This window comes from Neovison vison, chromosome 10 (genome assembly GCF_020171115.1).
Source record: "Neovison vison isolate M4711 chromosome 10, ASM_NN_V1, whole genome shotgun sequence".
NCBI lineage: Eukaryota > Metazoa > Chordata > Mammalia > Carnivora > Mustelidae > Neogale > Neogale vison.
In genome coordinates, this window is record NC_058100.1 from 55,510,581 (window position 1) to 55,528,809 (window position 18,229).

The following is an 18,229-nucleotide window of genomic DNA, read 5'->3' on the forward strand; positions in this document are numbered from 1 at the left end:
CTTTGTCTGCATCAATTGAGAGGACCATGTGGTTCTTCTCTCTTCTCTTATTGATTTGTTCTATCACATTGATTGATTTGCGAATGTTGAACCATCCTTGCAACCCAGGGATGAATACCACCTGGTCATGGTGGATAATCTTTTTAATGTGCTGTTGGATCCTGTTGGCTAGGATCTTGTTGAGAATCTTAGCATCCATATTCATCAGTGATATTGGTCTGAAATTCTCCTTTTTGGTGGGGTCTGTGCCTGGTTTGGGGATCAGGGTAATGCTAGCTTCATAGAAAGAGTCTGGAAGTTTTCTTTCTGCTTCAATTTTTTGGAACAGCTTCAGAAGAATAGGTGTTATTTCTTCCTCATATTTTTACTGTTCTCTAGCTCAACTATTCTTGGACTCATGATGCCTGCCTTTTTTTTTTTTTTTGTCTTAGCCTCTGCTTTACTTCTCCAATGCTACCCATAGCTCTTTCTCTCCTGCCCTTAGATATTTTGACCTTGTAGAGGAGCATTTTCCAACAGATCTATGAGACCACACAATAAAAAAGTTGGGGTGCCTGGGTGGCTCAGTGGGTTAAGTCTCTGCCTTCAGCTTAGGTCATGATCTCAGGGTCCTGGGATCAAGCCCCACATCAGGCTCTCTGCTCAGCAGGGAACCTGCTTCCTAACCCTTCCCCTGCCTGCTTCTCTGCCTACTTATGATCTCTGTCTGTCAAATAAATAAATAAAATCTTTTTTTTTTTAAAAAAAGGCCTTATGGTTGATTTAGAATGAGAAATGATTCATACTTCACAACTCTTTTGGAAATTTGTAACTTTTTAAAAGCCATTGAAGAAAGTTTTCACTTGTTTATATGAATATATATTTACTTATTTAGTATCAAAGTGTCTACTAGCTTCCTAAGAATTGCTGGTTTTTAGAATTTGCTTTGGACATTGACACTATAATGCCCACAGACTGAACAATCTCTCTAGACCAGTAGACATGCTAGTTACTGAGGAATAGCCGTAGGTCATCAAGTCCTCTGAAAAGACTTGCTTTTGATGGCAAAGAACGAACATTGACTAATCATGTAAGTAGAAATGAGAGGAATCAAATGTTCATTAAAGCACAGAAGGACTAAAATAAACTGGATTGGCTGCTGTCCACTAAGGAGGTGCTGAAACAGGGATGCTCTTGATCCTCATAAAAACAAATCCCTGACAGAGCCCTCAAAAAGGAATGACTCAGAGAGTAAATTCTCCATGATGCATGGAACATGTAGATAAAAAACCTGTGTTGCATAACTGTATAAGAGACAACATGGGGAATTAAAGGCACATACTAGGTAGAGAATTAATAAAGAAAGGGGGTTTGATCTCAATGCTCCCACTAATTAGATATGTGAGCTGGGGCAAGCCATTCATTCCCCAAGCCTTATTTGTCAAATAAAATGGCGAAACAGGACTCAAGTTCATTCCCAGTTCTAAAAGTCATAGTATATAATGACTCTCCAAGTTGGAGCACAGTGGAAATTAAACTGATGCATATTTGCCCCAGGTCTCTGGGCTTCTCTAGCCCCCTTTTATTCTTGAAAAAATATATGCATCTCAACCATATGTGTTGCACTAATTGGTAAGAGTGTTTCATTTTGAGTCTGTAACAAATCACAAGTTTGGGAAAGGAGAGAGTGCCTGAGATAGGAATGTTACAAGTATCTTGCAGACTTCAGTTACCTCTATTGAGAAGAAAGTACTTCTGCAATCTAAAATGAGGTATTTTAAAAAATAATGTATAGCAAACATTTAATTAATAAATACCTATTATATACTAGGCTCTGTTCCAGAACTTGAGGCACTGTGTGTGTGTGTGTGTGTGTGTGTGTATGGGAGACCCCCCCCCCCAAAAAAAAAAGACAGTATGTCCTCTTTCATGGAGCTTATTTCTTAGTGGTGGGAAACAGATAACAAACAATATGCTCAATAAGTAAGTATAAAGCAAAAAGTAAATTATATACTGTGTTAAAAGTTGCTAAATTCTGTGGACAAGGTAAGGGTGAATGGAAGTTTATAATTACAAATAGGGTGGTGAGGGTAATTCTCACTGAGAAAGGGAACTTTGAACTAAGACCTGAAGGAGGTGAAGGAGTAAAAAATGCCTATCTGAGGAAGAAGGGGGCCTACAGCAGAAACAGTGATGAGGCAAGAATATGGCTTACAGGTTCTAGGAGTAGCAAAGCAGCCTGTGAAGCTGGAGAGGTGTGAATAGGCAGGTATGTTGAAACAGAGGAATCTGAGATGCTTGGTCTGGCTGGAAAAAATACCACTAAGCCTATTAGAGTAACTTCCATCCTTATCAGCAGCATAGCCTGGCCTCAGACTTCTTTTCCTTATAGGAAGCCTTGTAGGAGTCTCAGGAATGGGACTCCATGCTAATCTTGAGATACCAAGTTATCAGAATATCCATCCTCTCATCAGCAATAAAGCGTCCAGCCTTTGCATCTGTAACAGTCTCCCCTGTAATTTATGCATTCTTTGGTTTAAATGCTGACTCTGGTGGTGAACCATGAGAGACTATGGACTCTGAAAAATAATCTGAGGGGTTTGAAGTGGCGAGGGGGTGGGAGGTTGGGGTACCAGGTTGTGGGTATTATAGAGGGCACGGATTGCATGGAGCACTGGGTGTGGTGAAAAAATAATGAATACTGTTTTTCTGCAAATAAATAAATTGGAAAAAAAAGAATAAATGCTGACTCTGTCATTATCTGCATTTATTACCATTGCCATTGTGTATGTTTGATGGGGGACAGGGAGGCAGGAAACCTCTGGGCAGATTCCAGGTTGGGAATATGCATCTCTCTTCCCTCTTACTTCTCCACTAGTCCTCTGCCTTTCCCAAGGCCTGAGCCATGGACAGCTGTACAAAATGCTATGAAATAGGTAAGTGTTCTCAGTGGCCCTCTTGAACTTTTCTGTGTCTGCCTCCTTTCTTGTCCCTACCATGCCTCTCCCAACGTTCTTGACTTCTAAGAACCCAGTGTGGTATAGGATATCTGCCCTCCATCTCTTTACCCCCTATGAACCATCAATACTTACTTTCAGCCAGGAGCTGATCACATTAACATAAACCTGGTGATTACCTCTTGTTGGGCAGGTTCTGTTTTTTGGCAGGAAATAAAAAAATTACTCTTGTGTGTTGCCATTTCATGTGTCATCAAGTTAGAATGGAGAGGATATAAGGGTGATGGGGAGGTGCTTTCAGCTTCCTGAAACCCTGAAAATTATTACCAAATGGTAGGCAGCCACCTACTCAGAGAATCAGTGAGGACCCCTGATGCCTCCTTACCTCCAGCTCAGTGCTGCCTGCTTTCTATAAATCACCTTTCTCCAGGGTTTCACTGCCCTTTTTTTTCCCCCTTCTTTTTTTTTGGGGGGGGGTTAGGAAACCTTCTGTAGATAGTAAGATATATAAAGTGTTTGTGTGAGCCTCTGAATTACTCTTCCTCTTGGGAGACAGGAAGTGGCTCAAGACATAAGGGAGGAGTGGAAGGAGTTGTTGCCCAATGGCCAGCAACTTGGTTTATTTCACAAGATTATGTTTTCTGTGTTGCTTGCAGTGTGAAATAGTGTGCACAGGTGCCCCCATTTGATTCAATTTCAACCCTCATAATGATTGATGATCCCACCTGATCACAGCCAGATCACTTTGCTATTCGCCCTTGTCCGCTGGGCAGCAGTCTATGTGTGGGGAGCCAGAGCCAGACCTTTTTTTTTTTTTTTTTTTTTTTTAAAGATTTTATTTATTTACTTGACAGAGAGAAATCACAAGTAGACAGAGAGGCAGGCAGAGAGAGAGAGAGGGAAGCAGGCTCCCTGCTGAGCAGAGAGCCCGATGCGGGACTCGATCCCAGGACTCTAAGATCATGACCTGAGCCGAAGGCAGCGGCTTAACCCACTGAGCCACCCAGGCGCCCCCACAGCCAGACCTTTTAAGGACTCAGAATGAACAAGCATGTCTGTCTCTCCCCTCTCCAAATATTCACCCATTTAAATTTTTTATTCAGTCAGCCAAAGTGTAGTCTACATTTCTTTGAGAAGTGGCACTGCCAGAACAGAGAGAGTATTAAGCTGAACGGAGGAGTTACAAATATTAGAAATGTGAATGCCCTGGAGAAACTAAAATGAAGAAGAGGGCATTTTGTGACCCAGATATGACCTTGTGTCCTTGTGTTCTAACCATTGCCATCATCACTTCAGCATCGTCATGAGTTAACACAATAAACATCAGTTGTTGCATATTTATTATGTTGTCATTTTTACAAGTATTTTGTGAGAATAGATTCTTTAAATTATCTCAACCACCTTAAAAAGTCACTCTTATTATCCCCACATCTCCAACAAAGAAACTGAGGTTTTGGAGGGGTTTAGTTTCATGCCTCATGTCTAAGCCAACCATGTAGGCAAAAATCTCTATAGCCAAATAAATGGTTAAAATGTATATGTATAAATATAGATAGATCTGTAGGTAGTAATACATTTTAGCAAGATTCTAAAGGGCTTCTTTACATGGGAACCTTTCCTGCTGTCTTAAGATAGGATTCTGTCACACGTTGACTGCTCAGAAACATATCTTGTGGTCTAGTAAGCCATCTCTGCATTACCCTTGATCTGATGCCTCCTCTCTCTTTGTTGGATCTCTTTTTCTGTTTTGGTTGTTTGTTTGTTGTTGTTGTTTTTTCTATCCCAGTAGTGACATTTGGCTCCTTCTGGGAAGGTGTCTATGAACAAAGGATGCAAAGACTTCTTTGTTAATGAGTTTAAATACCACTCCTCTGAGAAGCTCTGTATCACCAAGGCAGAGAGCTCCCTCCTCTGTGCTTGCAAAGCACATTGTTTCTAGTTCAGTTGATAAGACTGTTCATATTATTAATAGTGTTCTATGCAGTGCTGCATAGCCCTTCCTTGAAAGCACCAGGCTTTGTTCTAAGACTTTAGCGTTTACTGACCCATCTTATTCTCCCAATAACCCTGCAAGGTTGGTGTTATTGCTAATACACATACGGAATGGAGGTAGAGAGATCAGTAACTTGCTCAAGGTCATCTAGCTAGTAAGAGGCAGGGTTAGGATTATGGAGCTTGGCAGTTTGGTGCTAGCACCTGGGCCTAATCACATTCCCTTTCCACAGTGGGCTTTAGCCTGTTCACAAGGCTGTGGTCCTAACTGGGCTTCAGCCTCCTCAAAGGCAGGGAGTGTACCTTGGGCATCTCTCTGTCCTCAGCTCTGGGCACATTGCTTGGCACCTAGCAGCACCTGGGAGTTATTTGTTGGGTGATTGGGTGAAAGAAGGGTGGTTCCTAGAGAAGGACTGAGAGGCAGCCAGAGCAAACCACCTGGGTTTATCTCTGCTTTAAGGCATTCAGTTGCTGCCTGGACCCTTAGTTTCAGGTCAGAGAAAGCAAGAGGCAGTGGAGGTATTGTTCGGTTCGAACAAGCATTGTTCGGCTTGGACCTTCTCTGACACTGTCCCTTCTTGCCTCTCTTCTGTTTGCATCTAAAAACCTACCTTGGTTTTCTCCCACTTGGGCTGCACACCTCATTGTCCTTTGTCCTGTCAGTTATATCTCCGTGTAGCACCTGTTGCACTTTGTTACAACCACCTATATATGTCTGTCGCCCCTTCTTTGCCACCCTGACAATGAACTCCTTGAGGGAATGACCTTGTCTTTGTCACCTGCCCAGTGACTGATGCAAAGCCTGGCCCACAACAGGCCTTCAAACAGTGCTTTCTAAATGAAAAGATGCTTAGCCATTGCTAGACTTGGTACAGGTGGGCCAAGAAAGAACAAGAAGGAAGAAATTATTACACCTTTGGGGGAACAAAAAACGAAAAAACCACCATATTCCAGCCCAAAGAATGGAGAATCATTTACTTATTTATTTATCATCATCTTTCCTCTCTTTCCTTCTAGCTCTTGTCTTTTGATAAGCAATGCAGACACATTCTCTTAGGTTTGGTTAAGAGAAGCTAGAAAGGTGGTTGGATTGGGTCAGGGGGTGGGTAGTTAGAGGAAACATAAAACAATAAAGATAATTTAATTTATATCTGATCACAGCAACCAGCTGGCTATGCCATCAATTATTATACCCTAGAAGTTATTAAAGAGCATCTCTGTCATAGGTACCTTATTAGCTCGGGATTTATGGAGCAAAGAGCCACAGCAGGAAATACTGATATTTCTCTCACAGCGTCACTGTGGATGTCAGGGTTGTCTGTCTCTCAGCCCTATCTCTTCTCACAGATCCTCACGCTTAGGCCCTATAGATCAGGCCCAAGTCCCAGAATATTTTGCTCCTAATATGGAAATCTCACTCACTTGTGCTTCAGTTCATTTTCTATATTTCATATTTGTGGGTATTGTATTCCTGCAAACATATTCCTGGGCTCATTCAAATACTTCTAGAGTTTTCTATATCATAAGTCACCTTCTTTGACAGGACCTCTGGTTTCAATCTACTTTTTAAGAGGACCTCACTTTATATACGGTGGCATGAGTCCCAGAACTTGAGCCCTTAGTTTCATTGGCCTGTGCTCTGTCTTCCCTCATTGAAGCCCCAGTGTAAATAGGTCTCAGCCTTCACCTAAGGAAATTTCCAGGTTCCTTACTCAGGTCTCTGTACTTAATATAAATAAATAAGTTGCCTTGACATAAAAGGCACATTTCTTTTTAACAAAATTAGATGCTTTTCTCATCCCTAGAAGCAATTTATTCCTAATTATAGCCAATTATTATGTGTGATATAAAAAAAGTCCATCAAATTGCATTTTAAAATTTGGAAACTTGGTAGGGAAGAGTAACAATATGGAGTCATTCGTGTCAGTTCAAGTCAGTTGTGGAATTTTTCCTTTTAAGATAAGATTTTTGAGAACTGAAAGAATTTCCACATTTTGATCTTTTGAAGTACCAAAGTGACAACACAGGCAGGAAGAGATGACACAAGAAAAGCAGCAATTTAGTTATTTACCCAGAAATGCAGAGTTAGGTGTTATTAACGAGTGGCTAGATCACACTTGACATTTTACAAAGTGACTTATAATCACACCTATGCGTGTAGGTGCACGCAGACACACACATGCTCACACACACACACTTATATATACCACATGTGCAACAGAGTAAGAAGGTAGAACTGGGTCTGCTTCCTTAGAGGCAGAATCAACCCTAAACAGTGCCTCTCTTGGCCAGAGAAATAAAAGAAGTACATGCATGAAATGGAGAGATCAGGAATGAAACCATGAATGATGAACACTAGCCGGGCAAGCTTTCTATGCCCTCTCATCAGTCACTTATATACATACATACATAAACACACACACATACACATACAGAAATGTGTATGCATTTATATCCTTTTACAAGTCCTCACTGGGTCTAGATTGCTATTGCTGCTCTCATCGTAGGGTCAAAGGAATCAAACTGCTTGTGGGAATAATGTCCAAAGTAGTATTAGATATTTGAGCTCCAAATACTTACACTTTCACTCGGCCGGTGACCTCATGGTTTCTCAAGCATCAGCTAGGTGAAGTGGGTGGTGGGCTGGGCTCTTTGTTATTTATTTTTTGTAGACTTAATGATGTATAATTGACAGATAAATTTGCATATTTTAAGACCTGTAACATAATTTTATGTACAGTAGTCCCCCTTTATCTGCAGGGAATAAATTCCAGGATCCCCAGAGGATGTCAGAAACCATGCATAGTACCTAATACTAGGTATACCACATTTTCCTCCATATCTGCATAACTGCAATGAACTTTAATTTATAAATGAGGCACAGTAAGAGATTAACAACAATAACTAATAATAAAATAGAACAAATATAATATACTGTAATAGAAGTTACACGAATGTGATTTTTCTTAAAATATTGTACCACACTTAACCCTTCTTCTTGTGATGATGTGAGATGATAAAAATGCCTACCTGGTGAGATGAACTAAGGTACATGACCTAGGCATTGTGACATAGTGTTAGGTTGCTGTTGACCTGACATGTCAAAGTAAGATCATCAGGTTCTGAACCATGGGTAACTAGAACTGCAGAAAAGGAAGCCATGGAGAAGAGGGAAATTACTGTCCATGTCCATTGTGAAATGATTACAGTGAAACTAATTAACAAGTCCATCACCTCACATAGTCACCTTTTTTTTTTTTTTTTCTGGTGAGAGTACTTAAGATCTAACAGATTTCAAGTATATGAGACAGTACTAACTACAGTCACCAAGCTATACATTAAATCCCCAGAATTTACCCATCTTATAAGTTAAAGTTTATACCCTTTGACCAACATCTTTCCATTCCTACCACTCCCATGTCCCCAGTAACTACATTCCACTTGTCTCTGTGAGTTTGACTTCTTCATATTCCACATATAAGTGAGCTCATTCTTTTTTTTTTTTAAAGATTTTATTTATTTAATGGACAGAGAGAAATCACAAGTAGATGGAGAGGCAAGCAGAGAGAGAGAGAAGCAGGCTCCCTGCTGAGCAGAGAGCCCGATGCGGGACTCGATCCCAGGACCCTGAGATCATGACCTGAGCCGAAGGCAGCGGCTTAACCCACTGAGCCACCCAGGCGCCCTCCACATATAAGTGAGATCATTCTTATCTTCCTGTGTTTGGACTGTTAAACTTAGCATACTGTCTTCAAGGTCCATCCATGTCATAAAGGGCCAGATTTCCTTTTTTTATATCTATCTATCTCGGCAGCTATCTCATATTTTTAAATCTATTCATTTATCAACATACTTAGGTTGTTTCCATATCTTTGCTACTATGAATAATACCACAATGACTTCATCCTTTTGTATATATAACCAGCAGTGGGATTGCTGGGTCATATGCGAGTCCTATTTTTAATGTTTATGATGGACTCTGTAATATTTTCCATAATGGCTATGTCACTTTGCACTCCCCCCAACAGTATGCAAGATATTCCTGTCTCCCTGGCCTTAGCAACTCTTGTTACCTCCTGATTTTTTAATAATAGCCATCCTAACAGGTGTGAGGTGATAGTTCCTTGTGATTTTGATTTTCATTTCCCTGATGATTAGTAATATTGAGCACTTTTTCATATACCTATTGGCCATTTGTATGTTCTATTTGGAAAAATGTCATTTTAGGTCCTTTGCCCATTCTAAAATAAGTTGTTGTTGGTTTTGTTGTTGATAGTTATTGAATTGTAGAAGTTCTTTTTATTTTTTATTTTGTTAACCCCTTATCAGATATATGGTTTATAAAGAACTTCTCTCATTCGTATGTTACCTTTTCTTTTTTGTTGATTGTATCCTTTGCTGTATAGGAGCTTTTTAGTCCAGTGTAGTCTCAGTTGTTTATTTTTGCTTTTGTTGCCTTTGCTTTTGGTCTCATTTCCAAAAAAAGTCATTGTCAAGGACCTTTCCCTATGTTTTCTTCTAGGAGTTTTATGGTTTCAGGAATTACTTAGAGTATTTAATTTATTTTAATATTTGTACATGATATAAGAAAAGGGTCTTATGTTTTTCTTTTGCATGTGAATACCCAGTTTCCCCAACTCCATTTATTGACAACACAGTCCTTTCCGGAACTATTCTATATTCTTGGTACTTTCGTCAAAGATTAGTTAACTGTGTATGTGTGGGTTTCTGGACTGTCCGTTCTGTTCCATGGGTTTATGTGTCTGTTTTCATGCCAGTCACATATTATTTTGATTACTGTAGCTTTGTGATATAGTTTGAAATCAGGATATGTGATGCCTCCAACTTTGTTCTTCTTAAGATGTTTTAGCTAACTCGATTTTTTTTTTTTTTGGTTCATTACAAATTTTAGGAGTCTTTTTTTCTATTTCTGTGAAAAATGCCACTGGAATTTTGATAGGCGTTGCACTAAATCTGTATATAGCTTTGGGTAGTATGGATATTTTAATGATATTAATTCTTCCAATCCAAGAAAAATTGTTTTTGCCTTCTTTGATTTCTTTCATCGGTATTTTACAGTTTTCAATACATAGATATTTCACCTCCTTAAATTTATTCCCAAGCGTTTTATTATTTTTGATGCTGTCATAAATGTGTTTTCTTAGTTTTCTTTCCATATAGTTTGTTGTTGTATGGAAATGCAAGTGATTTCTGTAAGTTGATTATAAATCTTGCATCTTTCATGAGTTGACTTATTAGTTTTAACAGGTTTTTTTTTTCTGTGTGTGTGTGTGTGTGTGTGTAGTCTTTAGGGTTTTCTCTATGTAAGATCCTGTCATCTATAAACAGACCATTTTACCTCTTCCCTTCTGATTACCTCTTCCCTTCTGATTGGGATGCCTTTTATTTCTTTCTCTTGCCTAATTGTTCTGGCTAAAATTTCTAGCACTGTGTTGAACAGAAGTAGCAAGAATGGGCACACTCTTTTTGTTCCTATTTTTAGAGGAAAAGATTTCAGTTTTTCACCATTAATTAATAGTTAATAGGGAATTTGGGTAAATTGGAAGGGGAGGTGAACCATGAGAGACTATGGACTCTGAAAAACAGTCTGAGGGGTTTGAAGTGGCGGGGGGGTGGGAGGTTGGGGTACCAGGTGGTGGGTATTATAGAGGGCACAGCTTGCATGGAGCACTGGGTGTGGTGAAAAAATAATGAATACTGTTTTTCTGAAAATAAATAAATTGGGAAAAAAAAAAAAAGAAAACCCACAAAAAAAAAAATAGTTAATAGTTATGAACTTGTCATATAGGACTTTTGTTATATCAAGATATATTCCTTCTATACCTATTTTTGAGAGTTTTCAATCTTGAAAAGATGTTAAATTTTATTAAATGCTTTTTCTGCATATATTGAGATATCGTGTGTGGTTTTTAGGGGGATTTATTTATTTGTTTGAGAAGGGAGGTGAGGCCAAGGGAGAGGAAGAGAGAGTATCAAGCAGACTCTGCACTGAGCACAGAGCCCAATGTGGGGATTGATCCCACGACCCTGAGATCACAACCTGAGCCAAAGCCAAGACTCGGTTGCTTAACTGCCTTTGCCACTCAGGCACCCAGCCATATGACTTTTATCTTTCATTCCGTTACTTAAGTGTATCACATTTGTGTGATCTGTGTATGTAGACCCATCCTTGAATCTGAAGGATAAATCCCACTTATGAATGATACATGATTCTTTTAATGTGATGTTAAATTCAATTTGAAGTATTTCATTCAGTATTTTTGCATCTGTGTTCATCGGGGATGTTGGTTTATAATTTTCTTATGGTGTCCTTAACTGGCTTTTTATGAGGATAATCTTGACTTCTTAAAATGAATTTGAAAATGTTCCTTCCTCTTGAATTTTTTGGAAGAGTTTGAGACGGATTGGCCTTAATCCTTTGAATGTTTGGTAGACTTCATCAGTGAAAGTATCTGGTCCTTGACATTTCTGGGGAGGTTTTTGATTACTGACTCAATTTCTTTACTAGTAATTGGTCTGTTCAGATTTTCTGTTTTATCATGATTTAGTCCTTGTAGGTTGTATGTTTCTGGGAACTTGCCCATTTTTTCTATGTTGTCCAATTACTTGGCGTATAATTGTTCCTAGCAGTTTCTTAATGTATTTCTGTGCTATCACTTGTCTCTTCATTAATGACTCTAGAGACTCCTAGGGTGTTCCTTTCACAAAACAGCTGACCAAACTATTAAAGCCAAAAGGAACCTAGAGGCTTTGGGTCTAATTCTCTTCTTTTACAAAGAGGAAACCTGGGTCAGAGAGGGACCAGATCTATTTATGGTCCCATAACTTCTCAGTGCCTAATGTCAGACCTTCTTTCCAAGACCTCCTCTTACTACTGTATGGTACTTTCTAGGCTTGTGGAGTTTATCACTCTCTGTCGCTGTCTCCATCCTGGCAGTGGCCTTCAGTTTTGTTGGTTGAAATCAACGTCATTATATAGTTCCCCTTATTCCAGAGCAATCAGTTGCACTGGATTCCTTTAATAGATTGAGAATTGTATGTACCTGTGCCCTGAGTACAGTACACTCTAGAGCTCTCCAAATGGAAGTCTTATCCATTCAAGAAATATTTGTTGAATGACTACTCTTTGCCAGGCCCCTTTCATGTATTATAAATGCAGCAGGGTATGAGACAGCCTCCACCCTCATGGAACTTTATCATTTGGAAAATAGAATCCACAACCATCACTGGCTTCAGATGAGCAGCTGCTCATTTTGGGGAGATGTGTGGCCCCTGTGGTCCACTGTAGTTCTTGGCATTCATTTGAGGTATTGCTATGTCCTAATACCTACTGGCTAAATTTATTTCATTTTCTTGCCTGGTATCTGATTTTTAAATCTCATATTTTAAGTTTAAACCCCTGAGTCACAACTTTACCCTCATAGAGTAAGAACCTGATGACTTTCAACGGTAAGGACAAGCGTGATTTCAAGTTCCCAAGCCCCATCCAGCTGGATCCAGTCTCTGGTTATTAGAGGATGAAATAAATCAGGCTTTGTGATCAGGACAGGTGCACGAGGAGACAAAATTAGACTAAGCAGGGGATACCTTAAGTCACAACTGAGGGACATCATAGGAGTGGATGTTGGTGGAGGAGGGAGGGCAGCTTTAATCAGAGAGAGTGATTATGGAATCTAATTAGCCTCTCATTTTCATTTGCAGAAGGAACATTCAATTCACTTAACGCCACTCCACAGATCCTTCTACTCCCATCTGTACCCAGGGGAAAACAAATTCCAATGTAATAGAGCATTTGGACAGCAGTAGACTCTAGCAGGGAGAGTGTGTAGCCGAAAATGAGGGGGCCTGGGTTTCAGTCTTGGCTCTCCCTCTAGTAGCATTGTGACCCTGAGCACAGTGCCTCACCCCTAGAGGACCCAGGGCCCATCTGCTCAGTATGGAGATTGGATTAAAACATTTTAAAGGTCTCTTTAGCTGCAAAATGCTATTCCTGTTTTTTTTTCACTGCATATCTCCATACTATGGCCTAGTAGCATTTTGGAATTCCTGACTATAGTTCTGTTGATAAGAGCTTGAGCTTTGGAATCAGGCAAACCTGAATCGAGTTGTGTCCCTGCCCACTTAGCGTTGGGTCAGTTACGTAATCTTTCTAATGCTTAGTTTACAGAATTAGAACAATAATAATACTTGTCTTACGGAATTGTTCTATGGGTCAAATGGGCTAAAGCACTCAAAGCACTTTGAACCATGCTCAGAGCATTGTAAGATTCAGTAAATGCTTAGCTATTACTATCTACTCATCTGGTTAGCTTAAAGGTTTAGAATAACTTGGATATTTTATCTAATTTTTTTAAAAAAAATATGGGGTGGGTCTCTTTTTTAAAAAAAATTGCTTGATGACATGGCTGGGGAGGTTTAATGCTAAGTAAGCTAAGTAATGGAGTGAGACCAAAATAACTCCACAGATATAAAGCATTTAATGTGGGAATAAATGAAGTTGCCACCCAGAACTAACAGCCAGAGTCCTGGCTGGGCTGTAATTAATGAATACAATGGCCAAGATTTATAAGGATATTTTAAGAAGTAACTGCATTGCATGGAGCTCTGGGTTTTATGCCTGGGCTGAGGTAAGATCAACGGGAAGTCTACTCAGTTCAAGATTTAATGGGTGGGGATGAGGCTGTGTCCCCAGAGTTGGGACTTTGTGCAGTAGTGGCTACCTGGGATATTTTCTCCCAGGGAATGTGAAAAAACTTGTGGATCACTTGGAGCCAGAGGAGAAAGAATGATAGCCCACACCTCTTTCCCCATTAGAGATTGCAGAGAAGCAACTCCCAACTCAAACTTTTCCAGAAGGCCTTCTCTTTTAATGCCTTACGTATATCCTTGCTAGAAGGTAGGTTGTTTCCTCTGCCTTTTTTCTTGAGGAAGACTTGAAGCAGAACTGCAGCGGGTACAGCAAACCTTGCTGCCAGAAGCTTGGGCATCCCAACCAAGGAAGTGCTGTGTCCCTGACATGGCAGGTAAGCATACGACAGGCCTCTGCAGATGGCTTTGCTGTCGGCAGGGATAGCTAGTACTTTTCCAAAGTTCATTTCAGGTGGCCATTTGTACCCTGGGGCCCTACATTAAGCTGGGATTTTTTGACTTGTCTCATTTTCCTCAGGAGCAGAGAGGCATAACTCATAATGTCCTTCTAAGACCTCTGCAGTGGGATTTGGGGATAAAATGCACATATATGTTTTCAGTTCCCCTTTTACTTTCTGCTCAGGGAGGACTGAGTACAGCTTGCTGAGTCTCCCTGGACTTTACTTCTGAGTACACGAGACCAGGAAAATGTCTAATTTAGGTTCACCCCTTGGGAAGGTGATTTTCCATCTTCCCTTGGTCCATTCTGAACACTTTTATGCTGTGCCAGCTTTGTTCCTGTGGTTCCTTCTGTCTGCATGTCCTTCTCCCAGGAGCCCACCTCAGCTCCTTCAAGGGTCCTTTTCTGGGCTAGCAGTGACCTTGGCTGAAGATAAACCTGCGCATTTTGTTCTCATTGTTCATGGATTTAATACCTGGCTCCCTGCATGTCACTTTGCTTGCAGTTTTTGTAGCTTTGTGGCCCTTTCTTTTTCATAGTTCACCCTGTTCTTTAGTCCTGCCTCTTATAAATACCTTCTTTGTGAAATACTCATCAACTACTTACAAGTTTCAATTACAGATCTTTAGTTTTGTTTTCTGAAATGATTCTTAACATTTCTTTCTTAGTTACTCCATGGGCAGAGAACCTTGTGGTGAGATACAGGTCTCCATCAGTCCCAAGGATATATTCCATGCATTTATATGGAATTTTACATTTTATTAGTAATATAAAAATGTAGCTCATATTCAAAATCTAATCCCCCCCCAATACTATAAAGTAACTATCATTATCCCAGTTTTACAGATGAAGAAAAACAGAGGCCCAGGAAAGTTAGGTGATTTGCCTAAAGTCATTCAATTAGAAAGTAGAAAATTAAGACTTGAATATGAATTTCGACTTTAAGTTCAGTTTCTAATCTACTGCATCATGAACTGACCTAAGGGATCAGGGCTCCTGTGTGTTTTTCTCATTTTCTATGACCAGTAGTCTCTGGGTTTATGTATCAGGGTCACTCTGTTTCTTCATCCTCTTGCCGAGATGCCACAGGTTCAGGTTACAGAGCCTTTGCCTTTCCCACGAAAAATCATGCAAAACAGTGTGGACTTATCCTAGAGATCAGGCACCTAAATGGATTCTATCCCAATCATTTCTCTCTGCTTGGTACCAAAAAGACAACTGAGTGGAGTTGTCTTACTAACAAATGCAAGGAACAGATACTCTTCGTAAAAGAAAAGATAATCTTTATGACTGATTGGTTAGGAAATTACACAGTGAACCAGTCATTTACTTTGATGAACAGTATCTATTACATATCTACGAACATGTAAATATTAGGTAACATTGGACAAGGGCACAGAGAAATAACTGTAAATAGTTGCTGAGGATCCTCAGATAAGCAAGACACACATTTATCTTACTGAATCATAATCAGTGATGGGGGAGGAGATTAAGGGAGATGAATACCTGTTAAACATTATTACATAATGTGTGTAATGTGTACACACATACACCTTGAGAAGGTGTATACACCTTGAGAAGGTATATCTGAAGGGCAAGTATGTCTGTTCATCCCTCTCTCTCTGGTGCTCAGCATGGTGCGTGGCACATAGACATTTTCACCAGCTCTTCTGAGAGTAAAGGAATAGAACCATGAAAGGACAGAAGAGAATATATGACTCTCTTGGAGAGGTGTGGAAAAAGGCAACCAGAAAAAGGCTTTGAACATGAGGTGATATTTAAAATCTTTTTTTAAAAAAAATGTAGTGGGTCTCTACAAACAAGTAGGGATTTATTTTGGGGAGAAGTGTGAGGAGAGGGGAATGTGGGTTTTAAAAGAAGAGGACATGGGAGATGTGGCTAGAAAGGGAGTTGGGGCCAGGGAATGAAGGGCCTTGGGTTCATGCTAAAGATTTGATTCTGCTTTATAGGTGCTGGGAAGCAGAGAATGTGTTACGGCTGTGAAGTGACAGGTTTAGGATTATATTTAGAGTGGGGCAGAGACTGAAGGCAGGTCTCCATGAAGGCACCATGTGGTTCTTCACTGCAGCCTTGTGGGTCTTTACAGAACAGCACAGGCTGAAGCATGATTGATGAAGATGCTATGATCTGAGGTAGGAAAGTTGGGGTAAAGAAGGTTGTTAGCATGGGAACAAGGGAGACTGGGATGGAGGTCATGATATATCATGCTGAATTCAAGATGCCTTTGGGAAATCCAAGGGGATGTATTCAGGAGACAAGTTGTGACAAAAGACTGGATTTGTGGAGAGAAGTGGGATCTAGGAATTTATAGGTAGAAGTTATCAGCATGTAGGAATTATGCACTATTGGAATGAATGAAGTCACCTTCAGGAGAGCAGTAAGAGGGCTTAGAAAATGCTTCTTGGCATTAACCAACTCTTAGACTGATGAGGCAGTTTAGAATTTTGAGTCTCCTTTGTCTAGAAGCATCTTTTTCTGATAAGACTAAAAAGACCCATTTTTATCTCTGACCCAGTAAGGTAGATAATCTTGAGATTATTTTTATGAACTTTAAAGGAAATCTTTCCTTCAGTTCTTCTTCCTCACTAATACCATTCAAGTTAATTCCACCCCCTGACCAAGCCCCTGGTATATGAGAATCACTATATTAGGTATTGTAGGGCTTACAAAAGGAGTGAATGCTCCCTTCAAGGAATGTCTAGCTTCTAGAGAACAGTAAGCAAGTGACAATAGTGCAAGGTGGAAGAAGAAATTACCATTTGCGTTAACCAACTGGATGCTCTGAGTGTTCAAAGATGAAGGAATTCATATGTTTGCAGAGGTCAGGAAACGTTTCATAGGAAAGGTGATCTTGAAGAACAGGTTAATGACAGGCTGATAGGAGAGATTAGTGGTAGAAGAAACAATAAAAGTGACAGGATGAAGTTCACCTAGTTTGTAGGAAATGTTGGACATTAAACCTGAGAAGGTGGATTAAGGCCTTGAATGCCAGGACAGAGAGATTGTATTTGGTTTCACAGTTTGAGGAACTTGAACTCTCTTTCAGTAACATTTAAGTGGTCAGTGGTAGGCCTTCACCAGTTTCAGAACAAATGGTGTTAGAAGAACTGTGGTTGGTCCTTCTTCAAGGAGAAAGTTAATCGATTCGTATTACAAAGTCATCATACGTGGCCAAACAAAGTTGCAATCCACTTCTGAAGATAGATATTGTTTGTTTAGGACTAAGCCACAGCCCCAATTCCCATTCCCTTAGATCCAGATCTGTATTTTCTTAGTACGTGGTTCCCTTGAGGGGACTGCTCTTGTTTTTCTTGTGAGTCATTTGTTATCTTAAATATTGGCATCTGTGAGATAAGAGTTTTCTAAATCACATTCACAGAATGCTTATAAACACGCCTCATGTTTAGAACAGGTTTCTTCATTGACCTTGTGCCGTTGATGTGCTTGAAGCTATTTCAGAGCATTAAATTCCCCAAAGCTTTACCATGGAAACATACTCCCAGGTCATAACTCTTTCCTCTGTCTGGGCGTGGACCCCCAACATTTATGTGGCGGCTCACATAACCAATCCAGCAGGATTTTCAGTAAAACCTGAGCTGCCATAGGGATACAATATTTCTTTTCCTAATTGCTCATCATTTCCTCCTATTTCTTCTAACAGCAATTGAAGATGACATTATACTCCCTTTTATGTCAGTTGATGGTGCATAATTCTCTCCTGGAACAGCCAACGACTGTATTTACTAACACATTAAAAAACATCAATGTGTATTCAGGCCACAACCATTTTTACACCAGTATTTTATGCGTGCATCAAATGGTGGAATTTTGAAAAGGGGCCTCATTCTTATAAAAAGCGGCTCCTACCCTTGCAGACAGAATGTACAACTGAAGGCCTGTGCATAAACAGACATACTCATTATTCTCTGTACCATCCCCCACTGACGCCCACCCTAGCCCAACTCCATTTTCTGTCTTTCCCTGCCTTGCTCCGTTCGTGGGAGGCTATCCAATGCAGACCGCATCACCTGGGCCACCCCCTGCCTACTGGCTCCTGATTGGGTTAGGCCAGTAGAAGGCATCAGAAAAAAGACCAGAGGACTGGAGGAGAGAGATTATGGTATTTCTTTCTTGCTCTCTCCCTGTTCTGTTCTCTCTCTGTTTCATATGT